Consider the following 6,708-nt stretch of genomic DNA (forward strand, 5'->3'; position numbering starts at 1 on the left):
TTGTTGAACAGATCATGGGTTTTTTCTGTTTTGGGTCGCGTAGCAGTGTGATACCACACTGAAGCAGTCGATTAAACCTGGTTTCAATCAATATTTAAGAGAATAATTCATGTTAGGTCTAGGTTAGGTCTGGGATTTGCTCTCATCTGGCCCATTCTTTCGCATATTTCTCATACTTGATGGCTAGATCCTGGGCTTTTCCTGGATTGCATCGCGTAGTAATGAAGTACAACACTGCAACAGTCAATTAAATCTGGTTTCCATCAATATTTATGAGGATAACGCATGTTAGGTCTAGGTTAGTCCTGGGATTTGCTCTCATCTGGCCCATTCTTTCGCATATTTCTCATACTTGATTGCTAGATCCTTGGCTGTTTCTGGGTTGTGTCACGTAGTAATGTGGTACCACGCTGAAACCGTCAATTAAACCTGGTTTCGATCAATATTTTAGAGGACAACGCAAGTTTGGTCTAGGTTAGGCCTGGGATTTTCACTCATCAGGCTCATACATTCGCATTCTTCACATACTTGTTGAACGGATCCTGGGTTTTTTCTGGTTTGGATCACGTAGTAATGTGGGACCACACTGAAACAATAAATTAAACCTGGTCTTGGTAAATATTTTAGAGGATAACGCATGTTAGGTCTGGGTTAGGTCTAGGACTTGCCCTCATCAGGCTCATACTTTCGCGTTTTTCACATACTTGTTGAACAGATCATGGGTTTTTTCTGTTTTGGGTCGCGTAGCAGTGTGATACCACACTGAAGCAGTCGATTAAACCTGGTTTCGATCAATATTTTAGAGGATAACGCATGTTAGGTCTAGGTTAGCCCTGGGATTTTCACTCATCAGACTCATACTATCGCATTCTTCACATACTTGTTGAACTGATCCTGGGTTTTTTCTGGTTTGGATCACGTAGTAATGTGGTGCCACACTGAAACGGTCCATTAAACCTCGTTTCGATCAATATTTTAGAGGATAACGCATGTTAGGTCTAGGTTAGCCCTGGGATTTTCACTCATCAGACTCATACTTTCGCATTCTTCACATACTTGTTGAACTGATCCTGGGTTTTTTCTGGTTTGGATCACTTAGTAATGTGGTGCCACACTGAAACAGTCCATTAAACCTGGTTTCCATCAATATCTTAGAGGACAACGCAAGTTTGGTCTAGGTTAGGCCTGGGATTTTCACTCATCAGGCTCATACTTTCGCATTCTTCACATACTTGTTGAACAGATCCTGGGTTTTTTCTGGTTTGGATCATGTAGTAATGTGGTACCACTCTGAAACAGTCGATTAAACCAGGTTTCGATCAATATTTAAGAGAATAATTCATGTTAGGTCTAGGTTAGGTCTGGGATTTGCTCTCATCTGGCCCATTCTTTCGCATATTTCTCACACTTGATGGCTACATCCTGGGCTTTTTCTGGATAGCATCACGTAGTAATGAAGTACAACACTGAAACAGTCAATTAAACCTGGTTTCCATCAATATTTTAGAGGACAACGCATGTTAGGTCTAGGTTAGGCCAGGGATTTGCCCTCATCAGGGTCATACTTTCGCAGTTTTAACATACATGTTGACCTGATCGAGGGTTTTTTCTGCTTTGGATCACGTAGTAAAGTGGTACCACACTGAAACAGTCCATTAAACCTGGTTTCCATCAATATTTATGAGGATAACGCATGTTAGGTCTAGGTTAGTCCTGGGATTTTCACTCATCAGACACATACTTTCGTATTCTTCACATACTTGTTGAACGGATCCTGGGTTTTTTCTGGTTTGGATCACGTATTAATGTGGGACCACACTGAAACAGTCCATTAAACCTGGCTTGGATCAATATTTTAGAGGATAACGCATGTTAGGTTTGGGTTAGGTCTAGGATTTGCCCTCATCAGGCTCATACTTTCGCATATTTCTCAAACTTCATGGCTAGATCCTGGGCTGTTTCTGGATTGTATCACGTAGTAATGTGGTACCACGCTGAAACAGTCAATTAAACCTGGTTTCGATCAATATTTTAGAGGATAACGCAAGTTAGGTCTGGGATAGGTCTGGGATTCGCCCTCATCAGGCTCATACTTTCGCGTTTTTCACATACTTGTTGAACTGATCCTGGGTTTTTTCTGGTTTGGATCACGTAACAAAGTGGTACCACACTGAAACAGTCGATTAAACCTGGTTTCGATCAATATTTTAGAGGATAACGCAAGTCTGGTCTGGGATAGGTCTGGGATTTTCACTCATCAGACTCATACTTTCGCATTCTTCACATACTTGTTGAACAGATCCTGGGTTTTTTCTGGTTTGGGTCCGGTAGTAATGTGGTACCACACTGAAACAGTCGATTAAACCAGGTTTCGATCAATATTTAAGAGAATAATTCATGTTAGGTCTAGGTTAGGTCTGGGATTTGCTCTCATCAGGCTCATTCTTTCGCATATTTCTCATACTTGATGGCTAGATCCTGGGCTTTTCCTGGATTGCATCACGTAGTAATGAAGTACAGCACTGCAACAGTCAATTAAATCTGGTTTCAATCAATATTTATGAGGATAACGCATGTTAGGTCTAGGTTAGTCCTGGGATTTTCACTCATCAGACACATACTTTCGTATTCTTCACATACTTGTTGGACGGATCCTGGGCTGTTTCTGGATTGTATCACGTAGTAATGTGGTACCACACTGAAACATTCAATTAAACCTGGTCTTGATAAATATTTTAGAGGATAACGCATGTTAGGTTTGGGTTAGGTCTAGGATTTACCCTCATCAGGCTCATACTTTCGCATATTTCTCATACTTCATGGCTAGATCCTGGGCTGTTTCTGGGTTGTGTCACGTAGTAATGTGGTACCACGCTGAAGCAGTCAATTAAACCTGGTCTTGATAAATATTTTAGAGGGTAACGCTTGTTAGGTCTAGGTTAGCCCTGGGATTTTCGCACATCACACTCATACTTTCGCATTCTTCACGTACTTGTTGAACGGATCCTGGGTTTTTACTGGTTTGGATCAGGTAGTAATGAAGTACAACACTGAAACAGTCAATTAAACCTGCTTCCATCAATATTTTAGAGGACAACGCATGTTAGGTCTAGGTTAGGCCGAGGATTTTCACTCATCAGACTCATACTTTCGCATTCTCCACATACTTGTTGAACGGATCCTGGGTTTTTACTGGTTTGGATCACGTAGTAATGTGGTACCACCCTGAAACAGTCGATTAAACCTGGTATCGATCAATATTTTAGAGAATAATTCATGTTAGGTCTAGGTTAGGTCTGGGATTTGCTCTCATCTGGCTCATTCTATCGCATATTTCTCATACTTGATGGCTAGATCCTGGGCTTTTTCTGGATTGCATCACGTAGTAATGTGGGACCACACTGAAACAGTCAATTAAACCTGGTTTCGACCAATATTTAAGAGAATAATTCATGTTAGGTCTAGGTTAGGTCTGGGATTTGCTCTCATCAGGCTCATTCTTTCGCATATTTCTCATACTTGATGGCTAGATCCTGATCTTTTCCTGGATTGCATCACGTAGTAATGAAGTACAACACTGAAACGGTCAATTAAATCTGGTTTCCATCAATATTTATGAGGATAACGCATGTTAGGTCTAGGTTAGGCCTGGGATTTTCACTCATCAGACACATACTTTCGTATTCTTCACATACTTGTTGAACGGATCCTGGGTTTTTTCTGGTTTGGATCACGTAGTAATGTGGGACCACACTGAAACAGTCCATTAAACCTGGTTTGGATCAATATTTTAGAGGATAACGCATGTTAGGTTTGGGTTTGGTCTAGGATTTGCCCTCATCAGGCTCATACTTTCGCATATTTCTCATACTTCATGGCTAGATCCTGGGCTGTTTCTGGAATGTATCACGTAGTAATGTGGTACCACGCTGAAACAGTCAATTAAACCTGGTTTCGATCAATATTTTAGAGGATAACGCAAGTTAGGTCTGGGATAGGTCTGGGATTCGCCCTCATCAGGCTCATACTTTCGCGTTTTTCACATACTCGTTGAACTGATCCTGGGTTTTTTTCAGGTTTGGATCACGTAGTAATGTGGTACCACACTGAAACAGTCGATTAAACCTGGTTTCGATCAATATTTTTGAGGATAACGCATGTTAGGTCTAGGTTAGGCCGAGGATTTTCACTCATCAGACACATACTTTCGTATTCTTCACATACTTGTTGAACGGATCCTGGGTTTTTTCTGGTTTGGATCACGTAGTAATGTGGGACCACACTGAAACAGTCCATTAAACCTGGTTTGGATCAATATTTTAGAGGATAACGCATGTTAGGTTTGGGTTTGGTCTAGGATTTGCCCTCATCAGGCTCATACTTTCGCATATTTCTCATACTTCATGGCTAGATCCTGGGCTGTTTCTGGATTGTATCACGTAGTAATGTGGTACCACGCTGAAACAGTCAATTAAACCTGGTCTTGATAAATATTTTAGAGGGTAACGCTTGTTAGGTCTAGGTTAGCCCTGGGATTTTCACTCATCACACTCATAGTTTCGCATTCTTCACATACTTGTTGAACGGATCCTGGGTTTTTACTGGTTTGGATCACGTACTAGTGAAGTGCAACACTGAAACAGTCAATTAAACCTGGTTTCCATCAATATTTTAGAGGACAACGCATGTTAGGTCTAGGTTAGGCCGAGGATTTTCACTCATCAGACTCATACTTTCGCATTCTCCACATACTTGTTGAACGGATCCTGGGTTTTTACTGGTTTGGATCACGTAGTAATGTGGTACCACACTGAAACAGTCGATTAAACCTGGTTTCGATCAATATTTTTGAGGATAACGCATGTTAGGTCTAGGTTAGGCCGAGGATTTTCACTCATCAAACTCATACTTTCGCATTCTCCACATACTTGTTGAACGGATCCTGGGTTTTTACTGGTTTGGATCACGTAGTAATGTGGTACCACACTGAAACATTCAATTAAACCTGGTCTTGATAAATATTTTAGAGGATAGCGCATGTAAGGTTTGGGTTAGGTCTAGGATTTGCCCTCATCAGGCTCATACTTTCGCATTCTTCACATACTTGTTGAACGGATCCTGGGTTTTTTCTGGTTTGGATCACGTAGTAATGTGGGACCACACTGAAACAATCAATTAAACCTGGTCTTGATAAATATTTTAGAGGATAATGCATGTTAGGTCTCGGATAGGTCTGGGATTTGCCCTCATCGGACTCATACTTTCGCACACTTCACATACACGTTGAACAGATCCTGGGCTATTTTCTGGTTTGGATCACATAGTAATGTGGTACCACACTGAAACAGACGATTAAACCAGGTTTCGATCAATATATTTGAGGATAACGCATGTTAGGTCTAGGTTAGGCCGAGGTTTTTCACACATCACACTCATACTTTCGCATTCTGCACATACTTGTTGAACGGATCCTGGGTTTTTACTGGTTTTGATCACGTAGTAATGAAGTGCAACACAGAAACAGGCAATTAAACCTGGTTTCCATCAATATTTTAGGGGACAACGCATGTTAGGTCTAGGTTAGGCCGAGGATTTTCACTCATCACACTCATACTTTCGCATTCTTCACATACTTGTTGAACAGATACAGGGTTTTTTCTGGTTTGGTTCACTTAGTTATGTGGTACCACACTGAAACATTCAATTAAACCTGGTCTAGATAAATATTTTAGAGGATAACGCATGTTAGGTCTGACGATAGGTCTGGGATTTTCACTCATCAGACTCATACATTCGCATTCTTCACATAATTGTTGAACGGATCCTGGGTTTTTACTGGTTTGGATCACGTAGTAATGAAGTGCAACACTGAAACAGTCAATTAAACCAGGTTTCGATCAATATATTTGAGGATAACGCATGTTAGGTCTAGGTTAGGCCGGGGTTTTTCACTCATCACACTCATACTTTCGCATTCTTCACATACTTGTTGAACGGATCCTGGGTTTTTACTGGTTTTGATCACGTAGTAATGAAGTGCAACACTGAAACAGTCAATTAAACCTGGTTTCCATCAATATTTTAGAGGACAACGCATGTAAGGTCTAGGTTAGGCCGAGGATTTTCACTCATCAGACTCATACTTTCGCATTCTCCACGTACTTGTTGAACGGATCCTGGGTTTTTACTGGTTTGGATCACGTAGTAATGTGGTACCACACTGAAACAGTCGATTAAACCTGGTTTCGATCAATATTTTTGTGGATAACGCATGTTAGGTCTAGGTTAGGCCGAGGATTTTCACTCATCAAACTCATACTTTCGCATTCTCCACGTACTTGTTGAACGGATCCTGGGTTTTTACTGGTTTGGATCACGTAGTAATGTGGTACCACACTGAAACATTCATTAAACCTGGTCTTGATAAATATTTTAGAGGATGACGCATGTTAGGTTTGGGTTAGGTCTAGGATTTGCCCTCATCAGGCTCATACTTTCGCATATTTCTCATACTTCATGGCTAGATCCTGGGCTGTTTCTGGATTGTGTCAGGTAGTAATGTGGGACCACACTGAAACAATCAATTAAACCTGGTCTTGATAAATATTTTAGAGGATAATGCATGTTAGGTCTGGGATAGGTCTGGGATTTGCCCTCATCAGACTCATACTTTCGCACACTTCACATACTCGTTGAACAGATCCTGGG

The sequence above is a fragment of the Colletes latitarsis genome, unplaced genomic scaffold, assembly GCF_051014445.1.
Source record: "Colletes latitarsis isolate SP2378_abdomen unplaced genomic scaffold, iyColLati1 scaffold0018, whole genome shotgun sequence".
NCBI lineage: Eukaryota > Metazoa > Arthropoda > Insecta > Hymenoptera > Colletidae > Colletes > Colletes latitarsis.